The sequence below is a fragment of the Amblyomma mixtum genome, chromosome 3 (assembly GCF_055824585.1).
Source record: "Amblyomma mixtum isolate Tamu chromosome 3, ASM5582458v1, whole genome shotgun sequence".
NCBI classification, from domain to species: Eukaryota; Metazoa; Arthropoda; class Arachnida; order Ixodida; family Ixodidae; genus Amblyomma; species Amblyomma mixtum.
Window position 1 is genome coordinate 51,172,608 of NC_143014.1, and position 23,744 is coordinate 51,196,351.

The following is a 23,744-nucleotide window of genomic DNA, read 5'->3' on the forward strand; positions in this document are numbered from 1 at the left end:
AAAAAACAACAACTAAATAATAAATCATACCGGTCAAGTAGAATGCGTATAAGCCTATCTTGCTGCGCGTTGCACTCGGCAACTGAAAACCTCAACCTCATAGACTACTTTTCTTACACGTTTATTTCCGTGATTTGCTCGGACAGATCAGGAATGTCTGTGGAGAACTGAAATAAACCACGAAAGTTTAAAAATCGCACCAGCTGTAGAGCACGGCTATCCAGTCTCTTCTGACCTCACTTTGTGGTCTGACGAAAAAAAAAAAAAAAACGTATGCGTTCGTCGATGTACTCGGGCGTAATATGTTAGAAGGGCACGCGTGAGCGTACATTGCGACGTCGACCATTAACGAGCAGTCTTTTGCTTATGTGCTCAGGGTGCATGCATGCGAAGCGCAGGAAAAAACCAGACGTGACGAATACAAACCTTGCAGACACGCGTATGCGTGTTGTGCGACTGCTTTTATACTGTAATGCCCCAGAGTACCACGTTTTCTTTCTTGCCTTGAAAACAGAAAAGACGTAGTAAAAGAAACACGTTAGGTCCCACTAATATAGCAAAATAAGAGCGATTAAGCAGTCACGGCTTCTGAGCGTAGCACGTCTTCGACCGTAACAGCTTGTGGCCCAATATACACAAACACAGTTCCGCAGCCTCTTTCGACATATACCGAACGAGCCATGTTTTCGTGCCGGCAGACAATGTGTGCGTGTGGGCAAACCTATCCGAAATTATTATCTTTTCGTAGAAAAAAAAAATGCGGTTAAAAGAAAGAAAGAAGAATCTGGGAAACGAGAGCTATGCTCCGATTATGATAATAGTAACAATAAAAAAGTAAAGGCAGACTCGGCTGTATGTTGAAACAAATCGAGAGAGGGAGAGAGAGAGAAAAAGAAAAAAAAAGAAGGACGCGGACTTCCTCCTCAAATCTGGGGTGAAATAAAAGAAGCAATCGCCGCATTCCTGGGACGCCTCGCTCGCCTGCAACTCAGGCGTGAGCAGGTTTTGTCGTTATGAAGTCCTCCCGTACATGTCTTGGGTCCGAAAAGAGCGCGGTATCGAATAAAGATCGGCCACTGCGGGAGCGCGCGCATGTTCCGCCAGCGTCAGCAGCTCCACCGAGGTGTCGCACACCGTGGAGACGGGCGCCTTGAGGCCTGGCGCCGTTTCAGAGCGGTCTATTGAGTTGTATACGTCGCGTCGGTAAAGCGATACAAGACACACTTTACTGGGAACCAAAATTTCTGAGCTGAGGCGTATCGGTGTGGGCTAATTTACAGCCAGCGTATTAGCGTGGCCAGTGTAAAAGAGGTATTCAGATGGGGGCCTTTAGAAGTGAGAAGAAAGTAATTACTTAAATTTCTTCATAATATTTACTTTAACAAAATTGCGAATAAAGTAGAAAAGTACATTTTCATCAACATTACATGGTCCAAGAAATTTAATCATGAACGTACCGTACGAATTCGGAACGAAAGCTGAATTATTCAAATCAGCTGCCGCGGTGGCTCAGTGGTTATGGTGCTCGGCTGCTGACCCGAAAGACGCGGGTTCGATCCCGGCAGCGGCGGTCGAATTTCGATGGAGGCGAAATTCTAGAGGCCCGTGTACTGTGCGATGGCAGTGCGCGTTAAAGAACCCCAGGTGGCCGAAATTTCCAGAGCCCTTCACTACGGCGTCCCTCATAGCCAGAGTCGCTTTGGGACGTTAAACCCCATAAACTAAACCAAACAGAATTATTCGTATTGTTTTTCTCGTGCACTGTTGACAAATAATGTTTGCGTAATCACTTTAAGTTACTTTATTTTCTTCTTTTATATCGTATTACCCTACCCTTATCCTGTAATGCCGCTCAGACCGCTGTTAAAAACCGAATAAACAAATAAATTGATAAATGAATATACAACGTGTAGCAGTGCTCGCACTAGACTATAACAGACTGTTCGAAATTTTTTCGCCCCGTTTTTTCGTTTTCGTAGCTGGGCACGCCTTTATCAAATTATACATATTTTTTGCGCAACCAGGACAGGGACATAAAGAACGAAAGACAAACACATATAATTTGTCATAAATCCAACTAGCCCAACATCTAACTCTTTTAACGCATTCATACTGAAAACTGCGCAAAAAACGAAGACACAGAACGAGAAGGCACGACACGGGCGCAGACTATCAACTGAATTTTTATTCACATGAAGAGGCCTTTATAAGTATCTTCTGCCCACAGTGAGACAAGCACAAAAACACAACAACCGCGAAAATCAACCTAAAATTCCTACCAACTAGCCCAGTTTACCGTTCTTTTAACGCCTTTATCAATCGTACGATTAACGAGCACGTCCTTTTATATCAGTAAAGCGATTATGCTAATGTGATTAATTAACTCGCTAGGCGCTAGACTTTGCAGATATGCTTTATAAGAGAATTAATGTCGCATTGTAAGAACAAGGGGTGTTTCTTCCATGGGGGTAAAAAGCAAAAAAAACTTAGGAATAGTCAGGCGATCTAAAGTTCTTTTATTCAAGCTAATGTTGGACTCTTTGTCCGATGCGAATGTTCCGGACTGCTGCCATATTTTAGAAAATCGACTTAATAAATTTGTGAATTGATATCACCTGCAGCTCTGCAAGCATTGTAGCTATCGTGGTTGTACAAATGTCGGTTTTACAACCCACCATATTCTCACCAAGACATCGCTCCAATTCCGCTATAATTCGAGCTTTTCAAGAAACAAAATAACATAAATGGCAGCAACATAACGTCTTATGTAATGCGCATTATTAGAAGATACTTTTCGGAGATCATACACCTACTCACTCGCTCAAGTCAGTTTATGGCAACCCTAAGGAGAGAGAGTTATTTCCATAGAAGATTACTTCAATCTCTCGCCAAGGCATTTCGAAAAATTTTCAATATAGCCATCCTTGTTGGAATGCTCACAGAATCGAGGGAGAAATGCGGTACTGATCGCCGCCTGAGCGCAGTGCAACTTGTGAGAGGGGCGGAAGGGGGGGGGGGGGGTGACAGCGTAGCGATAGATCGGCGGTACTTGCGTTCAAAGGTGGGTATGCACGTGAAATAGCGACGGTGTTGTGAGTCTAACCATGTGTGCAGGATGTAGAGCGAGAAGCGCACAGCGCCTGGGAGAGGGGCTGCGGGATGATTTCGTTGACACACCGTGGCACGGGCGCCACAGCGCGGCTCCGCAATTAATGATCGTCCGCGTGAGAGCCCAAGCTTATGCGCCGTGCCAATCGGCTGGAGGGTACGTGTGCGGAAATTTTCCAACGTGCGCGCGCGCTTTTCTCTTTACTTTTGTTACACTTTCAGTGAGAAATGTTCACGCTAAGAATTTCAGCTCGGTCTGTTACACAATGCATAAAATCGTAAAAGCGAACTCGTCCCCGTTTTCCTTCGGCAATATTGAATGTAAAAACCGGCAGCACGTGGCGCCTCCTGGCATCTTACTCGGGCGAATGACTGGGAATGCAGCGCAGACTCCATTATCATTTAGGGTAACAGGTGCTACCGCGACGCGCATCTAGACTCTCTTCTTATCCTGGCAACCGAGGAAGTCGTGCGGCCTTTTCTTTTTTTCTCTTGAGTCGGTCAGTCTTTGCGAAACACATGTGGAAGAGATGGAGACGCGGCAGCTACGTCTAGCTCGCAAACTAAGAGATATGTTACGATCGGCAAACTAGAACGCTGGTCCTTCGTTGTAATGGCCAGAGCATCAACGAGCACTCCACCACCCTTGCGGCGAGCAACTTTACCACGTTATAGGCAACTTAGCCAATTAAAGCGGCCATGACTAACGTGTTTCTGGTGTGCCCAAAGTTTGTCTCATATTTTTTTTTTTCAAGCATTTGGCTCCAGCGCAGTCGAACACCACAAAAGGGGAATCTCTCTGAAAAAACGGTGGATATCCGGTGGTACTGGAGATCAATATGGCACCCGGCAGTGGAGGCCGGAACCTTACTGAGGGCAGTAACCTCAAGGCAACACCAGCCGTGGGGCGAAGTGAAGCCAATCACTCAAAAAAGAAAAAATGCTTTGCTGCTATTGCTAGTGTACAGACTAGCTCGGTGAGGACGGGGGACACAACAGCTGTCCTGCTGCTTCAGATCTATCTCGCCATGCGAACTCGCTAGCGTGCTGGGAAGATCTCTTCCGACTGGGCGTCAGGAAAGAACGGCACCGGCGCAGCAGACAAGGACGTTGCGCAAGCGACGAGACATTCAAATCTGACAGAGGGCGTACATGTCCGCACGTGGTGGCGCGTCTCCGCCGGAGGCTCATTAAAGTCATGACGCGACCCCAGTGTCCCGCTAGCGACTGCACCCCGCCGGAGGAGGAACAATGCAGAGAGAGCGGGAAAGACATTGGGATCGAGGCCGCGTCCTTCGTGGCTGTAAAAAACTGAGTAGAGCAAAACGAGTGATAAAGAAGAAGAAGAGTTCCCTCGCCCGTTGTGGTCGCTTTTCGTTTTCTCCCCTGGCGCGTGCGGACGCATTTTTCTCCCATAATCACCCGCCAATCGTCTATTTCCATTGTGGTGCTCTCGAGTTGCTTCCTATTGCCCGGAGGCTGCGCTGCTCGGGGCGCCTGCAAAACAGGTCCCGGATTTTCTTTCTCTGTCCGCTGCTCGCCGAAAGAGCCATCCTTTTACCCCAAGAATGCAATGCATCTGGAGCAACAGTGGCGGCGGCGCCCTGCTACTTTCGTTCTCAGTGCACGGAGGCCGCGGCTTACGGTCGACTTGGGACGTGGCCGGAGTGTCAACGGGGCCGCGGGATGCGTATACGCAGATTGCGCGGCCAGGTGCATTCTCTGTGTCAGGGCGCCCGTCGTCACCGGGCGGCGCTCTCGGCGTCGTTGTCCGCCGCGAGGCGTGACTGAGATCGAAGCGACGCCGGGGACGCGCTCTGCTTCCGGGATAGCGGCGCCTTCCGCGGCGGTGTCCGAGCGCGGCGCGTGCCGCGCGCATGCGGCCCCCGAAGTCGGCCAGATTGCATTCCGCCCAGGCCCACTGCGCGGCCTTGCGGTGGACGACCTTCACCCCGTTTCAAGGTGAAATCCTGGAACTCCCCCCGAGGGCCTTTTCGTCCAGAACCGCCGGCAGCGAGCCGCTCTCGATTCCTCTCTCGGGACGGGTTTCCTGTCCGCCGCCGGCCGACAACCGGTACACGCCGCCAGACGCCGCTGGTCCGGTCGCAACCCAACACCGCGCTTCACAGGGTCATGGCGCGCCCGCTTTGTTTCGCGGCCGGACGTTGCCTCCCCGTTAGAGGACCAACGGTGCGCTAACGGCGCCTGTCGACAGCGCCTTCAAGGCCGCGGCTGCTGCTGTTGCGAATAACCGCTGGGCAAGCGCCGGATGGCATAGTCCAAGCGCCACTGCGCACAGGCGTTTGCATTTGCAGGATCTTCGATTGCGTTGTTCACTTTCCTTTTTCTTTTCTCACTGTGTACAGTTCTTCCTGCCGTCGCTTCCAAACCTGTCTTCGTTAACGGCGTGAAAGGACGTGCTAGTTCCCTTATAGGCCACGCCGACTACTTCCTTTCCCTTTGCTGGTGCAAAAACACAAGTGACACGGTGTAAGGAGGAACAGTAGCGATGGGGCGGGGTAGGAGTGGGCAAGTGGTCGGGAGGAGGAGGGAGCTTAGGAGTATACAGCCCTTACAAGTCCCTCTCTCTCTTTGTTGCTGTTTTCATGATGCCGCACAGGAGTTCTACGAGCATACCGTTTTCTTACTGCGGGACATAACCAGAACAGCCTACTGGGAATTCGTTATGTATGTCGTACAACGAGAAAAAAAAAGAAAAAGATTTCCACGGTCACTACCACGGTCGCACATACCGCACAGCGTAATCAAGAATACTCAATAGATTTCGGACTTCAGGACTCTTGTATTGAGCTTGCTTAACAATCTTTGATGCGTCTGGAGTCAGTCCATGCCCTTATTCTGCTGGAGTCCCAGGTTCCTAAGGTTTGCTTTCACGCTATTTTTGCAAGCCTAACTTATTAACACGAAGGGAAAATTGTACGAAGAAAACGACGTCCTATTTAAAGCACATAACAACGCAGCGCTGAAATTTGAACTTACTCGCTTAAACCGTGAGGAAAAGATATGTGTGGGCTTCATCATGGCATACTGCCGACGGCCCTTAACACGGCTATGTGTGCTCAGTAAAGCCAAGCGAACGCCAGGTAATCTTTCGCGTGCCGACTCCCTCCATGATGAATGTTCCATAAGCATTCCTTAGAGTAGATGTAAACTTTTTGTTGCGTAATTAAAAACGTTGTCCTTTTCCTTCTCGGCGATGATGCACTCTTAGCAGGTTGCGTGTTGACGACTTTCCTGAAAATAAAATGCCAGGTCATCCCAGTCGTTCAGACACTTGTGCCAACGAGCTCCGGGGCGCCTGTTTGCCAAATGCAGCCGGTACAGACAGCGATGACAGCGCCGCCCACCGGCAGGTAGCAGCCACATTAAGGCTGGTTATAAATATTCATTCAGAACGACGGCTTGACATCGGCGCTATGGCGCAGTGGATTAGAGGCACGTAGAGCGGAAATTCCTTTTTAAAGTCCTACGTGCCTCTAATCCACTGCGCCATAGCGCCGATGTATTCGGTACTTGCCTGTGGAGAGTGAGGATGGGACACCATTCGACCTCATTATGCTAATGGGCCTCCATTGTATTTGGCGCTCCAGAATGGCAGGATATCATTGCGATCCTGATGCACGGCCTGCACGAATCTATTTTCAGGAGTGCATGCATAAGTATATTGAAGTTCAGAAACTTGCTCCTGAAGCTCCCGAGTGGCTCGAAAGAGTTGAGCCTTTGGTGACGCTTAAAGGGACACTGAGGAGAAATTGAAGTTGGCTTGTATCGACAGAATACCAGCTCCTGATTACAAAAACGCCACTCATACTGACAACAAAGCTCTTGTAACGTAGAAAAGAGCAAGAACCAAAATACAGGTATCGCCGCCACAGGCCAAACTCGCAAGTACAAGCGTCATGACGTCATATAACAAAACAGTGTTGCTGGAACCAATGGTTCTAGCAACGCTAGGACACGAGTAGCACAAATCACTGAGGCGCAGCCAATGCATGCGCAAATCTCCTTGACGTCGCCAGATGGCGCCACGTTCCGGGCAGCTACGCGCTCGCCTGAAGCATCGGGACCAATCAGCGCCTGCTCGCCGGCGTTAGGCGGGCTCCCGGTATTCCGCTAGCGGTATCAAGGTACACGGTATGCTAAAGGTGTCTATTTGCGAGAACTTCGTTGACGACTTCGAGAACGAGATCCATCGTAACGCTCGCAAAACGCCGGTGCAAACGTAAGCGAAGCGACTGTAGCGACGGCCGCAATAGCCGATAGATGCCTTCAACGTGCGGCCGGCGGTAGCTTTCTTTTCGGCTGCTGCTAGGCCGCACTGCTGGCAGCCAGAAATCACGGAGTCTGCATCACGTCATGTTTTACGTCACTTAGTCCTCTGTCGTCATAGCCGAATCCCAAGTTTGAATCACAGCGGCGGGAAAAACCTTTTCAACTTCGAATCCAAATTTCTTAGAAATAAATGCATTTTTCGCTGCCGGCCAAGTGGCAACAAAGCCATGACATGCCGAACTATCGGATTTTGCTATAAAAAATATATTAATAGTGCTCTCCTCAGTGTCCCTTTAAGGAGTTTTAATATGATGAAGCCACGCACCCCCGGGCGGATAGTGTTGTTAATTATTGCTCATTGCGCTCTGTAAGTGTATTTGTGTACTGTGGTTCTTGCCGAAGTCAGGCAATAAATAAATAAAAAAAAGGATTAGAGGCACGTATTGCGTATGGAAGGTCGGCCGTTCGAATCCGCTCTCCCTAATGTGATTTTATTGTTTTGTTTTTTTTTAATTCATTTTTTTACTCCTTTCCCTTTCAGGTCGCAAATCGTGATGCTTACTGCCATATAACGGCGTTTAAGATTTTCAAAAATTTTCTGCAAACTTTTAAACACATTATTCACACCGCTGGATTATCAGTATTGATTTTAAACTAAATATTACATGGTTAGTAACAATACGTTGCTATAGACTTTTAAGCATTATTTAGGGATTAATTATCCCTTTTAGGTAAGGCGTTGAGACAATCTTCAGTCAGCTTGACCGATTCACCGTGCTTTCAAGCCTTGTGGCTGTACAGGCTGCAGTTGGCGAATACGCCTCCGGGGCTGCGTTTTTGGAGGTTGTTCCATCAAAAGCAGCCATTTTGGGTTTACCTCTTAATGTCTCGCATCGTATGACATTAAAATGATTTTGCCTAGCATATGTTAACGCACTTATGACGCGAGCATCGGTGTCTCATCATCGCAGACCACAGGTTAGCCTCAGTCTGTGCGTTCAGCATTATCCTGAGCGCCAGAGTAATTTCGATTCAGTGAATGACGTGGGCGTCAACGCTCACGGCGTAGATCACATCCTCGCATGTCACAAGAGTGTTTCGTGCACATTCGCTTCCGTCACCGTCAGTGACGTAGCGCGGCGATTGCAAATAGAAATGTCGGGAGTCCGCTTGCTGTCGAAACAACTGCGGACCGACAAGGAAATGCGCAGTGATCTGTACGCTGCTCGCGTTTGCACCCGAGCGGAAACGGGACTCTATGGGAGATGAATGGCACACGCTGGTGTGTGGGCTTCGTCCCTTGTTTCATCGACATCCGCGCTGACGCACGAAAGAGCACACTTACTACTCTGAGCTCTCCTTTCTGCAGTAATTGTTGGTATAGTTCGAAGAGGCGCACGTTGCTTTTTCTTTTTACCTTTGTGGATGATAAGTTTTATTTGGGCTGACGCAAGTTCACGCTGGTCCGAGCAGTTACGTCTAGTGCATGTTCGCACCCTCATGTATGAGGACGAACGACGCCTGCATGTTTATGCTTGGAGTTTAGAACGACGTCATTGCTTACATAGACACAGGAGCGTATTACATAAAAAAACGGGGGACGGGGGGAGGGGGGGGGTGCATTCACTGGTTGAGGAAAACCACTGTGCCCGTAGTACGTATACCTCTTAAATGGGCACTGAAGTGAGTTTTTATTATGGCTGTATGCTACAGAATAAACTGCGTAACACACTATTAGACTATTCAGTCGTAGCTCAGAGCTTTGATTTGATTAACAATCCTGGGTGGTTTTGCTTAATCCTGAGCTCTTTACCACGGCGTCCCTCATAGCCATGCGTCACTTCGGGACGTTAAACCCCACAGTTCAAAATTCACAGTTCGAAAAGCAGTAGAGAGGAGAGCTAGAGATGCCTTCGCTAGCCCTAAGTGTTAATTAGACAAGGAGTGTTGTCGTCATGCTGGCTTCACTTTGCTAGCACCAGCTGCCCGTGCGGTTAGTTAATTCAGCGACTACCACATCGAACCAAACGCGCGGCTTCAGTCACCACAAATACCGTCCAAAACCCGCTCACCTCGGCTTTTACACTGACGTCACCAGTATCATAGAGTGCAAGGGGAAATACAGGGCACTTCATCGAAGGCGCCTTTCTCGCGAAATAATACATACATAAAACAACTGCCTGCGCGCATGGAAAGCGCTGGGCTCGGTATGAGTACTGAATTCCAGTTCCTGGACTCAGATTAGGGAGTGTCGTGCGGAATCGTCTTTGTGCCTTCACGCGGTGCGCCCGTCGAGAGCGTAGCCTAAGCAACTGCTAATTCTGCCAGACTGCGCTCGCTTATCGGCCCCGATGAAGTCACCGGTGACAAGTCGCAGCCGCGCGCGGGCGTCAGCGGCGGCTTCCGCGGCGTCGTCGTCGGGGGGCGCGCTCTTCCGGCGTCGCCCCTCGGCCGCATCATTACGCGGGCTCTTTCACAATGACTTTCCGACCGCATGCCTACGCGAGCGCGCGCGAGTGGCTTCGCATGCAAGGCCGATATTTTTGGCTCGCTGACGTTGGGAGTCCCTCCTTTTCGTGTCCCCCGCTTTCTTTCTTTGGAATCGAGAGAATCACTCTGCCAGTGCGGCGGTCGAGTTTGTTGTGAGCAGGCGGCGAGGTATTTCTGCTCGACTTGGCGGCCGCCCGTTCTCGCTGAGGGCGGCCGAGAGCGGGACTAAATCGACCGCGGCCTTCTGTCACGAAAAGGCGCCTCCGAATGGTAAACACGCAACAGTGCCGCGATCCAGGTCCAGGGGAGCGCCCCGGCCGATTGTCTCCCCCATCAGTCACCACGCGGCGTTGCACTTCATGGAAAGCCGTCGGCCTCCTTAGGCGTGACAAGGAGAGGGACTCGTCGCTATGTCCCCCACCCTTCCTTCGGCACGCGCCCTGTTGTCCAGCCTCTTTTTTTTTTTTTATTCTTCGCGATTCTCGTCCTCTCTCCCTCCGCGCCGCGAAAGGGGAAAACAAGAAGAGTGCGGCCTCCTCTTCTTTCTCTCCCTCGTTCGTAACGTCAGTTGCAAAATAGTTTTTGCCTCCCCCAGACTGTGCGTCATTTGTTGGCGTTTAGCGGCAGTCTCCCTGAGCTGACGAAACCAGGGCCCTGTTTCGCAAAGGACCGGCCAGAAGTGACACTGTGGCCAGTGGCGGCTGGAGCTGCTCATCCTTAGGCCGCTCCCGCTGCCCGCTCTTCTCTCTTTCTTTCGTTTAGAATACATAAGTGTGATGAATTATTTAAAGGTCTAGTGAGTCACGTGTTTACTTTTTCCTTGCTTCGGCGGCCGAAAGCGGACGGTGCCGGAGCTTCCTGCTCTGGCATGACTGCTCTGCACTCGAGTGATCAATCAACATGCCCGAGGCATTCCGTAACGCAGATGTCCACTTACGTCTCTTATAAAGCGCGCCTTGTGTGCTGCGGTGGAGATGTATAAACAGAAACGCTGCTCTCGCCATGGGGGAGTCCCCGGCTGAACATGATAGCACCTTAGTCGATTATTCGCTTATCAGGACGGTCGCATGCCTGGAGAGGCTTCTTCCATTTTGATGACGCTGCAAGATAGCGGCCTAATAATAGAATAACAGGGTGTCATTGCAGAGCCAACACACGGCGGCGACAGAATGGGAAAACGCCGCCACCGCGCGCTCCCCAATTCAGCACGCGTGAAATTTGGCAGGGAGGCGAAACCGAACGGTCTCCTCACGTGCCAACGACCGATAAGAGCAACGCTTCCTTCTGTGTGTAATGCGGCACCCAGAGAAAGTTGGAGAGTGGGCTGAAAAAGCTGGCACGCCGATCGTAAATATTGTACGCTCGCGCGCCAGTGACCATTTGTGTCGCCTTCGCCTTCACTTGTGCGCGTTGAGTCCACGAGAAAGACGCAACGGTGGCTGCAAAAGCTATTAACGTGAAATAGCGGATTCGGAGATATAACGCCATGTGGTGTTCATACTTTCGCAAGCTTTGTTTTCCCTTTTTTTTTGTCGACTGTCCGCCTGCTAGCAGGACCGGTTTCGATGGCGAGGTATCAGATATAAGCATCACTTGTCATAAATACCTCCTCTCGCGTTCACGAACTGGCCGGAATGTGCGCATCTCAACGGGCGCTTCTCTCTTGGGGCTCAGGGCTGCTGCTCTCGACCTCTGATCAGCTGCTGCTCTCTGTAGCATCTCAGTAACCCGGCGTTACTGAGATATCTGCGGCTGAGTAGTTTCCATCCCACCCGTTATGTCCCCTCTCGCGGAAATGTCAGAGCTTGGGCGAGCTGGTAAAGCGTGTCAGACTGACAACATCGCATGGAACGACAAGCTTTTAGTGGCGGTGAAACGGCCTCTTACTTCGTTACGCTTTGCCTTGGTGAATGTATGCGTTACAAAAATTTCGTATCTGTAAACGACGCGTCTACTCTCCTTTCCCCGCGTGCAAAAGCCGCAAGCGTGCTGAAGAGTCACTCTCTGCGGAAGCATGTCAGTGACTTTTCTTGCTTACGCTTCGCGACAAAAGGCTTGCTCCTTGTGTGTTGTCACGTTCGCGTACTTTCCACCCACCCTCGGGCGTGTGCCGTGCACTGGAGCCCGCCTTCAGGAATGCGAGAGTGCACCGGAGTTGTCGGCGCAGGCGTCATAAACAACGGCGAAAGAGTTTCTCGGAGCGGCTTATCTGCGTGAGGAGAGGGACCGCGGAGAGCCCGAGCTCGTCTCTGGGTGAAGGGCAGGTCCTGTCGCGGCGGAAGCCAACCTTGCGCGTCCCAGAAACAATGCCGCCCCCGGACCGCGGCGGCGAGTAAAAATACGGAGTGAGGAAACCTGGGCGGGTTGTTCGCCCTGGCACGATCCGCGGGGCCCCGCCAGCGAGCGCCCAGGGCGCCTGCTCCCGTTTGCATTGGCGCCGCAATCTCGGTCGTTACTACGCGCGGTCGTAGAGGCAGCCGGGTGTCCCGACGTGTCACCTTATCCTCACGCACCAATGCGACCGGCGCCGCCGATAAACTATCATCGCCACGGCCGCCGGCATTCACCGCATGCGCTACGGAAATTCGCGGAACGCAGCTTAGTCTGCGACCGACTTTCTTGCGGCGACGGAACAGCCGTCGCCCACGGGCGGGCTTTCTTCGGTCGACGTGGCTGGGCAGAGTTGCGCGAAGTGGCAGCTGGCCGCTTTACCCGGTGGTCCTCACAAACGCGGACCGAACAGCGTGCCACGCCCGACGACTGTGTCTCGCGTTGAATCGAGTGAAAACTAAGCTTCACTGACTACCGACGCTGGCGCAGAAATCCTCCGAGTGCGACTAATGTTTCCGGCCACTACACATAGTAGACAGAAGAGCACCCTGTTTGTGTGTGTGGTTGACTGTTCACTCATTTACTCATGCAAGAAAAGGATGCACGTGCTGGATGTGAGAGAGGGAATTCGCCGCCGCCTTGAAGCGCATCATCATTTGCGAACACGTAACGCACAGCGGATATGAGTGGCGCGCGCTCTTGCGTGCATCATTAGGCAACCTAACCCCGGCCTCGCAGCTCACTCCGTGACCTTTGTCGGCGAACGCTGCTTGCGAGCGGAAAAGAAAAGCGCCCGGTGTCGACGCTCACCTCAGAATGCTTATGAAGCATAATATCAACTACTATATCCAACTTCCGCGTCGGCATCGCCTTCGAAGAGCGGAAGAAGAAAAAACGCAGCCGAGGCCTCTGCACGTGAGGCCAAATCATGGACTGATGAATGCCATTTCGAGTGCCTTCTTCGCGGCATCGGCTCGGTTTTCACCGCCACGTCTGAACGTAGTCACCGTGCAGGACGGCCTCACCTCGGAAGACTACGTTCGATTTCGTCCGGCTTTCATCGGCAGGAGACGCGTTGCACGGCCCGCGAAGGAGGGTCCGAGTCGAGAGGTGGCGGCAGCGCGCAGGGTTCACTCCGCGCCGACGTCCTTGAGAGGAATGCGAACAGACCCGCTGGGCAAACGGGAGCCCGAGAGGGACACGTGCTAGCGGCGGCCCCCAAAACACACGCCGCGCCGCTCGGCAGCCCGCAGCAGCCTTTGTGGCGAGCGAAACGCGGGAAGAGATAGCAGCGGGGGAAAAGGACATTCCTCCTGGCGCGGATTCCTCAGCCGGCGGGGCCGGCTCGCCTATCGGGCCGCCGCTCGGGCCGCTTGTCTCTTCTTCCCCGAAACCTAATCTAGCAGGCCCGAAACGTGATTTCGATGCTGACCAATAAAAAATGCGGCCCCCGTGGCTGCATGACGAAGATTCATCTTCCCTTGCGGCAGGGCCGGCCACTGACTGCTCCTCTCCACTCGCGGTGGCGCAGTTTCTCCGGCCGCCGCCGCTGGCCCCTTGACGGCTCTCGCGGAGGGTGCCGGATTCCGCGGTGCGCGCCACTTCCTGGCTGCCTGCGCCAAATTCGCCGCCCGACAATCGCCATTGTAAACGGCGCATTCCACCGGCTGGAGAAGGGAATTGCGTCGATCGCTCGTAATGAACAGCGACAACACAACCAAGTGAGCTTCCTGCGCTGCGTGTGGCATAAGTACTCGCCCCTGCTTTCGCGTGGCTCCGCTTCAACGCTCTAGTGATTCACCTCATTGTTTGCGCCTTGAATAGGGAACAGTGCAGACGTGCGTGGCCCACGTATTTAGCTCCCGCGGCATCGAATCCTGTTCACCGCCCCCCTGGCACCTATACAGATACGCTTGTTGCGGAGATAGATGCGCAGTGGATACGTGAACGTCCCACGGACTTTCGCCCAAAGAAGATTCCTCAGCCCTGGTGGCGTCACCAGTCTATGGCCGCGAGCGGTGCACCACCGGTACGAAACCGTGCACGTTCCTCGCGTCAGCGATTGCGCAAGCTAGCGACTGCGCCGCGCGGTCTGAAACAAACATCCTCTGGCTGGCACTGCGATTAGGTGACACGCCCTGTCTTGACTGCCCTCGGGACGAGCTACGCGACACTCGCGGCACGCGTGAGCGAATGGCCGCAGCCAGAAATCCTATAGCGTGTTATAACATCATCGGCGCAACAAAACGAGTGCTGTGGGATCCTGTTGTGCGATTGACGCCGAGGGGAACCGTAGCGTGCGCTATGTAACGGAGAAGCATTGACGGGTGGGTGCTCTTGGGTACACACACGCGGCGACCGTGCATGCAAGAAATTCGTCGTTTCGAATTTACTCTGGATTAGTTTTGTGAGATATCTGTTAAGATATCTGACTGCTTGATGCGCGAGCCAAGCTGAAACAAGGAGAAACACGCAAGCGCCAAATTTGCCGTGCACCAACCAGCCCAAATTTTCACTTAAAAAAAAAAATCATTAGACGCAGCTGCAGTCAGGCGTAGGGTTTCGCAGGTATTAAAAGGCAGGACTGTCTCTGTTTTCTTTTTTTGCTGTTGCTTTTGTGATTGTCCAGACTTCAAGTTTTTCTGTTTTGACAACAATAAGTGCGCCTTCGCAAAACTGACATATTTTACAGGCGGGATGCAAGCTTCGCTTCGGGTCGATTCAAACGCAGCCCAATAGGATAGGGCGCAAGAAAAAGGGAGGAGGATGGGAACAGCGCGAACGCCGAACGGGGTAACAGTTGCGTGCGAACAATCACGCCACAGTCATTAACAGGAATTTGGGACATGTGCTTATACAGTTTCCTTGGCTGCCACCACATGGCGCATGACTTTGAACATTGACAAATAGCGTGCTGAAATCATCTGTGACGTAAGACAGCAAGAGAATAATCGAGTGGCCTCCCGTTGAAGCGCTACAGGCCGATAGGCTTAGCGGCACTGTCTGGGCTCTGTCCTGAATTCCTATCTTCGACTTTACAGAATGCACACTTTTCTTCCAACGAATCAGAATAGTGCGCAGCGAGAAACAGCGGACCGGGGCTTGAAGAAACGCTGTCCTGAAACGGGGTCCACAGCAGCGGCGATAAAAAGTCGCTCCTATAGATGTGTCTTTCTGAGCAAGCTATCACATCGCTCGTGATCGCGGCATGTATTTGTAATAATATATTCTGACAGTGTTCATAGTAAACAAATTGAATAAAATCGTGTGGAATTTAGCGCCAGCGAAATTTGTGTTAGATTAAGCATAGAAAAAAAAAGCGTGGAGCGTAATTCTGCATCCGTATAAATCGCGCCATAATAATATTTTGAAGATGTACAGCTTGTGATTGAAATTTTTTGGCTAATAAATAGGAAGCGCAAATCGACATGGAAAAAGGCGCACTTACAGAGGCAGACAGACAAACCACTATGGTGTCTTTTCAAGTGTACGTTGCGATAGTTTTTCCTGTATAGGCCTCCGTACTGGGCATCAGTCTAAAAAGCTTAATGTTCGTTAAAATTACTGATCCATTAGATTAGTGTGAAATAAAAAGTGCGCCTGTTCGCTCTAGTCAGCACGCAACGACACTGGCTCAATCATTCCCGCAACACGCATTTTCAACCTAGGCCCACGTTATGCGGGAAAGCCTGTATGCTCGGTGCCTGTATTAAACGCTACTCTGTGGTTCTCTCTCGATGACAGCGCAGCATCTACTCGCTGGAGCGTATAGAGAATCACGAAGGCCGGAGTCGCCGTCCCCTAATCTGGGCTTAGCTCGGCCAGCGGCGACACTGGGGGGGCGCACTTAGGAGCTGCCCCCCCCCCCCCCCCCCCTTTCTCCTCGTCTCGTGTTGTCCGGCGATCGATGTCGTCTCATTTATTCTGGTTCGCCAAGCGGCACTGGATTAGCACGCGGTGCGCAAGGAAGGCGAAGAGACAGAGCGCAAAGAATAATCCCCTCGGCCATTCCATGTCGCTCGTATTCTGCCCCCCCCCCCCCCACCACCACGCCCTTTTTTTTTTTCCTTCTTTTTCCTGGTTGCAGCAATAGTCGTCCTGCCTGCATATATATATAAGTACTACATGCGGCTGCTACATTGTGGCAGCCACACGTTGTCGCGTGTGACGCCGGTGTAATGAAGATCGGATGTTCGCGTCGCTGGCGTCCTTGCGTCTCCCAGTGGGGTAGGTGGCGGCTTTGCACGAATGAACGCAAGAAAACAGCCAAGGCAATCGCACTCGCTCCAGCCGTCCTTGCGTACCGAATCTCGTCTCGGTTGCGGCAGTGCAGCGAGTATGATACACAATATATGGAGGACTGGCGATAAAGAAAGTAAAATGCCGGCCTGCGCAATAACTCGCCGATCGCAGCAAGGCGACATGGGAGGCGTATGAAGCGGTTCGCTTCCTTTGCGCGGGTTTACTGGCGTCTTTATGGCGGAGCCCCGAGCGGCAGCCTCCTTTTCGTCGCTACGGCCGGGGGGATAAAACTGCGGCGTTTCTCCGCGGCGCTACGACGGCCCATGCAATCTTTCCAGCGCGCGTATAAGCACCGTATTAACGAACGACAACAAAGCCATCCTGCTCGAAGTGAAACATCGCCACACTCGCTGCGACTTGCCGCCTCAACAGCTTGCGCCAGTTTGACGAAACTCTCGTTAAGTCGCGAATCGACGGGGCTCGACCCGTGTTTTATTAACGTTGTTGCAGTCAGTTGCGCTGCCCTCTTTTTTACGATACGGTTCAGAAAACGCTCCGCATTCTGTGGTGTAGTTCGGGAAACAAAGATGCGACTGCCGAGCTAAGTTTCCCCATTGCGACACAAAACGCGACACTCCTTACAATACGCCTTGCGAAATTGGAAATGAAATTCCGCCTCTCCTTATATAGCGCTGTCTGAGTGCATGAAGAAAGGAACACTCACTCATTACTCATAACGCTGCTGTCTATTAAACCGCCACGGCGAGCCCGCGTCACACTCTACGGCGATGTACTCGCATGTCCTTACGCCGGTAAGGCGGTAGTCGCACGTTCATTCAAACTCGAGATCCCTCTGTCAGCGATAAGGAACGTCAGTGATTACTGATACGGGGAGGGACTGCTGTGCGCATTCCTGGCTTCAGGCGATACGAGGAGTCGCCGCAACCTTTAGGGCGCTCAAGGCCGCCGCTTATTGAACCACATCCGAAAACCTTGACTGATAACGAGACGGAAACAGGAAGGAAGCTTTGTAGCTCGCCCGAGCCTCTCCTCGCGCTCCGCCTCTCCGGGGCCGGGCGCGCAGCTCTGGCTGTACGACGCCGCGCTTTGTTTTCACTGCGCGCACCGGCCGCTGCCAGCGAGAGCGAATCCAACGAACGCGGCTTCGCTTATTGCGGAAGCTTTCTTTCAGCCGTTTGCGCAGTGTAATTTGGTGCGTCCATCGTCTCGCTCGCGAAGTGTATAAATGAGCTTTTAATGGCTCCCTGTAGTCAGCTGGAAGCAATGCCGAAGTTTTGTTACGTGAGAAGGCGGACGTAACCATACTACCGCCATGAAGATGCAGCTGGAAAAATAAAACTGTTACAAGATCTTTGTTTTGTTAGTGAAGTGTGTGAAACTGCTCAAAAGTAATGCTACGTACCGACGCGCTTTTCAGTGCGCCATCCCATCGCCAACAACCCTGGAGAAAAGCATTTTTGAGCGGGAAACCGCTTATGAACGCAGTTTTTTCATCTAATGTAAGATTTCACTATAACAATCAATATATCCGCTGATAACCAGCCGGCAGTGGAGCGTTTTTTTTTTTTCTATTAACGTTTTTGCTATCGTCAAAAGCGGTCCCCGTTGGTTTCCTACGGCAGCCGTAACTACTCGATGCGAAAGAAGGACAAACTTTAAAGGATGATTTTGCTATATATCAGAATAATGGACCATTGCTTTCAAAATTTTCATAACAGTATCTTACAATTTTCCTATTTAAAAAAAAACATTGTCCGAGAATGTTGCACGTCTCATTAGAATGATACTTACAAACGACGCAATTACACAAGGCTGGTAAACATTCTTCGAAGAACACGTGCAACAATTTGTTCACGATAATTTGCCTTTATTTATGTCAGTTGTGCGTGTGTGTGTGTGTGTGGGGGGGGGGGGTGTTTATGCCACTCTTCCTCTGGTGACACTGCGCCGGCCCTGCATGTTCTTAATACGTCGGCCATCTTGATTCAAGCGTGCGAAATGAAAAAAAAAATGCACCAATAGGAGCGTCGCTGACGCTCCGCTAAATAAAGCACGAGTCTCTGCGCGCGCGAGTAAACCGTGGCTTTGTCGTTCAGCGGTGTGGGAGCACGGTTTCGGAGCCATGGGCGCTTCTTTTCTTTTGATACAGTTGCCAACCGACCAGCACGCAGATGAGGCTGCTTTGGGCGGAATTTTCGCTCGCTGTAACGGAGAGGGCAAAAAGGAAAAAAAAAACCACACGGCGCAGGCCTGGCAGAAGCGAGCCGCTAAACGCCACGCTCCGCCGAACTGACACAGTGGCAGTTTTCACGGTTTGCTACATCCTCGGCTTTTATGCTTGCAGCTCTGAAATTTACGCCGAATGCGACATCGCCGCGGCGACTACGGGGCTTCGAAAAAAGAAAAAATCTCTATGGGGGCGAAATTACTGCGCGTAAGTCAGGCGGCGTGTTTGAGTATTGTGCATAAATAGCCGTGTCGGTGATGACCGCCTTTTGTTGCGGTAACGGCCATCCCAGCGCCGCCTTATTTGTAGAGTGGCGGCCGTTAAAGGAACGCAGCGTTCCGGGCAGACGTTTCAACTTGAATAGCAAGCAGTAAAACTGTTTGTAGGCTTTATTGCCCTTGCACGAGGAACGAGTAACGCGGAGGCTATCATCGTCCGTTTTCTCTGCTTACGCTCTTGCTTTCGGAGCTTTCCGCCCCGGCGACTAGTGTCCTCTGTTTTGATTATTTTGGCTTTTATTTTTCGTCAGAAGAAAGCTACGCAAATCTTCATGATGACGAGACCAGAACCGTAGGTAAAAAGTGGAAAGAGAAAGCTGGCATTCGTGTGTCCGTGGATGGAATCGCTGTAGCATGTACACCATCTGAGGCGAATTGTGGCTGCGAACAGCACATGGTAGGTTTCCGCCCTCGGAGTTGTCTCCTTCTCGTGGCTTTGTGTCTTTTATTTTTTCGGCCAAATTTTGCGCGTACCTTTTAGAAGCGTCGCCGTGCTCATTGAGGAAACACAACAGCGTTTATATCGTCGTCAGACCGCGCTTACCTTTAAAGCATGTGTATTTCACGGCGTTGTTGAACACGCACGCACGCACGTACGCACACACGCGCACACACAGACACGCACGCGCACACGCGCGCACACACACGCACACGCACGCAAGCACACGCACCAGCTTTGAAGTCCTGTAGTTCCATTGGAGTCTTGGAGTCAGGGAGTGCTCGCTATGCTCCGACGGAGCAGCCTCGAAAGTTGGTAATATTGTCCAAACCACCTTCATGCCACACCAGCGGCCGAACAACTCCCAAGTTTCTAGCACTTCATCGTGAGGTTGTGTGCAGTTTTGATTTAAATATTAAATAAAACTTCAAACATTTAAATATTAAATAAAAAGATGTTGTTGCATACGCGTGGCGGCGTAGAGCAAGGAGAAAGTTCTAACACTTTTTCCTTTTTTTTTTTTTTTGCATACGTTCACGGGAACCCCCAGAATTCAGAAAATATATTCTCACTGAGCTGACGAATCGGGGCTTATCCCTCCTTCGCAGTTTAGTAAAGCCAAGAAGAAGCGTGGGTCACTCAGGAACCGTGTCGTCTGCACAGCTCCGCCGCATCTGTTCCGCGTTCAGATCAAGTTGAGCGATCTCGAGGCCCTCGCCCGCGCAGGCACTGCTGCGGGACATCTGCCGGCCCGCGGCTGCAGGGTTTTCCACCATCTGGGCGCTGTCCGCCGCCCCGTTAGTCACCGCGCCTCCCTCGGCGCTCGTAAACAAGGGGTGACGCGCGCGCACGATTACGCGTCACTGCTGGAAGTGGCTGCGAGATTGGTGAATATCGCTGCTGTCGAATCGCTCCACTCGTTCGTTACTCGGGGCGTGAGGGATCGTGTCGGGTTAACGGTTGCCCTGAGAGGGGGCCTCAGATAACATACTCGGCATTCAAGGCACAGATTTAGGGAAGTCTGAGAGCTCGAACGTTGAGCTATTAAAAGGCACGACAACCATTCGCTGCCGGCTCGGGCCAAATCGAAGCGAGACTTTTGCTTACCGCGGACGATTTCCTCTGAATGTTTCTTTTCTTTATTCTGAGTGAGACTTAAGTAGTGCAGTGTCATCAGGCAATTCAAAGTATGGCACAGTTTCTTAACGCCGAAAATATTTCACCTTACAAGCTTAGGCGCTCTATTTTGACCCGCAGTCAAGAACTGAAGCAACGTGCAGGCCCAAGCTGTAGTTCGTACAATGTGAGCAGACCGGTAAAACCTAAGTACTCTGTTCATGTATTCGCGTATACGCCGCAGCGCTTCAGCACGGAAAGAAGCAACGCGCCCCCACGCGCCGCTCAGTTCCGGTGCGAGTGCCAACTTCTCCTCAGAATGCGGCGGCGACCTTTCCAGCTTTCTTTCTTTTTTTTTTTTTGTCTCCGGAGGCGCGAGCGAGTGAATAGCCCCCGATCGCATCCATCTTTTTCTCGCCGGCGGAAATCGACAGGATTGGGCCGGCGTCCCCTCTAACCCAACTTATACGCGTCCGCTCATCTTGGTTTAGTGCGTCTCGACGAGTATCCGGAGCAGCGGGGCCTTTGTGGGGGCGCATCTCGTCTCGCGGGGCATTGTGCTGCCGCTTTTCTTCGGTGGGCCGCGTCGCGTGCCGCAACATTCCCGCCGCGGCGGCTCTGGAGACAAGCACGCAGAGTGACTAGCTGTGCGCCACTGTGTGCCTAAGTGGTGCTCGCGGGCAAGCGCGTTGATTGACACGTTGGAACCGCGCCAGTCGAGTTCGCTGGCTTCTTTGCTCCCGCCGGGGGTGAGCCCAACGGCCGCGATGTCCGGCGTAGTATATTCGCGCCGTGACATTTTGTCCAAAGGGTTCCCCCCCTCTCCGGATATTCATGGACTCAAGTTCGCCTCGAGGAAGGCCGGCTGTGTGGGGCTGCGCCGCCCACAGCCTGTGCGGTACCCGATGCAAGGACGCCCACACACGCACACACGAACACAGTTCCTTCCCCAAGGGTCAGAGCTGCGCGCGCGAGCCGCCTGGTCGCCCTGTTTATAGCGTGTCTCTCACTAGCTGCCGCCAACTACTGCTGAAGCCCGACAACGTCAAAACGCATTTACAGTTCCGATCTGCGTCTGCTAAGGAATTAAAATTACGCTTCATGTAAAATAAGAGATCAGTGGCGAAGCTAAATCTGCGTCACCTTGAATTACTATGCATTTAGAACAAAGACGATATGACTGCCGAATGTCAGCGGAGGACTTCGTGTTGGTCCTATTCTAAAACGCGCAGTTGCTAAAATTTTGACCTTGCTTTTTGTGCTTTGTGAGTGTGCTTTTCACCCTCACTCACCGCTTACGGTGGCGTTCTCTTAGCTCCTTTCTGGTAGCGTAGTAATCGCGGTATAATTCATGGGGCAAGATCTTCGGGATTTGAGAACAACAGCCCAGTACACCAAGTCAAGAGGTTCGCAAGAGGTGGAGACCACATGACTCTTTCTAAAGTTTTACTGCAATGCGGTTAGTTTAAAACAGGCTGTTCTCTCACTCTCTCTCTCTTTCGCTTTCTCTCCCAGTTTTTACGGCTTCAAGCCGCTACATGGTTCAAAACTAAAGCCCTGTTCGTGTTTTCTTTCTCTTTTTTTTTGTAAGATTACGGCGCACTACAATGACATCGTCCGTCAACACGACAAATTGCATAGCCGCTCAAATTTCGCAAACGTATCCGCATCGTCGACCGGCGACCGTGTTTGTTGCCTTATACAGTGCCTTCTCTGTTGGACGCTGTTTATGAAGGTCGCATGCGCGCTCATATACTTCCTCCTGAAGAAAAACGAATTACAAACACTTGCCATGCTAGCATTAAAGATGCTGTGAGTTTCAGTGCTATATAGCTGGTCGTCCAACCCCGTAAAGCCTGGCGTGCTACCTGTGATACAGAGCGCTAAGGTGTGAATAATACTCACTCCTGCTTGCAGAACAACATTAATCGCTAATATAACTGTAGAAATGGTCTATGCGCCATGGCTGGAGCAGTTGCCGACTTCATCTATGTAAGGCTAAGTCCGCTTGCTCCTTAGCGCGACTACCAACCGCCAACTAACCAATGGGCTTTTACAGTGTGTTCATCCGCGGCGTCCTGTATTATTCCTCTGACTAATTACAACAGCGTTTGGATGTATCAAACAAGCCAGTGGCATCGGAATTCAATATTAATGAGCTTACAATTTCGTCTCGTGAATTGCTTCTTATTTAGGTAGCAAGAGAAGCTTTAATGGCTGTCCACTTTTTGTCACGGAGGAATTCTGTTCGGCGGTCCTGAATGCGGGCAGAGCTTCACTGCAGGCTTGAGTTGTATCCGTGTGTAGAGAAAGGTAAATTCGTGCAAAAGCTAACCTTAATGGCAAAGCAGCCTCTGTGGTCATAGTGACTCACTGGCTGGTGACGGAGCGACTAAATTTTGTTCGCATGATTTACTGCATCTGCACGAGTATTTGTCCGCATGTTTATCGAGCCATCATCGTGGCTCGCCTGTTTCTTAGCGACGTCGGCTCTCGCTTGTGGGTGCTCACTGAGCGAGCTTGCCATGTTGTATCACATGACAGGCAGTCGCTACGCAGGCATGTTACGGCGGTCAGAATAGAATCACTCAGAAGAGGGTTGCAGAATTGCGTATTTCTAAATTCAAGAATACGTTTCGGCATAGAGCGACGGCAGATAATATTACGAAAAATCAAGCTATGCACGATGCACCGAATACATTTGCTATACTTGCGATTAATATGCGCGCTTAAAGAACTACACGTGCGGTCCGTTTTATTTCTCTCCAATTCATTATCATCATCATCAGCAGCAGCAGCAGCAGCCTAACTACGTGTCCACCGCAGGACAAAGGCCTCTCCTTCCAATTAACCCAGTCATGTGCCAGTTGCGGCGTATATAAATAGATTTCGAAGATTAAACCTGGCTAAAGGCTGCGTGTCGGGGGTGTAAGGGGCTCTGTGTCTTTACAGCAGCGCCGTATTCACTTCTGAGCTCTGTCTAGCTCTACCCATACTTGTTGTCCTTGTTTATTTGTTATATGTTGTCCTTTGTTTGTACAGCGAGAAGACGCGAAAAGTAAATGCTGTAATTATTTTTTTTTAATCTTCGAGATGGAATGACACTACATTGCTCGACTGCTGAGGTTACTTGAGCTGAGTTAAATCTGCTCCAGCCTATCACAGAAGTACGAGTGCCGTTGGGAGGCCAAATTTTCAT

General features: G+C 51.3%; 1 protein-coding gene across 2 annotated transcripts in view; it reads left to right on the forward strand.

Moving 5' to 3' along the window:
• The window catches only part of cv-2 (crosveinless 2-secreting protein), a 209,255-nt gene that overhangs the window by 35,158 nt on the left and 150,353 nt on the right, over positions 1-23,744 (forward strand). The gene's annotated exons all lie outside the window — the stretch shown is intronic.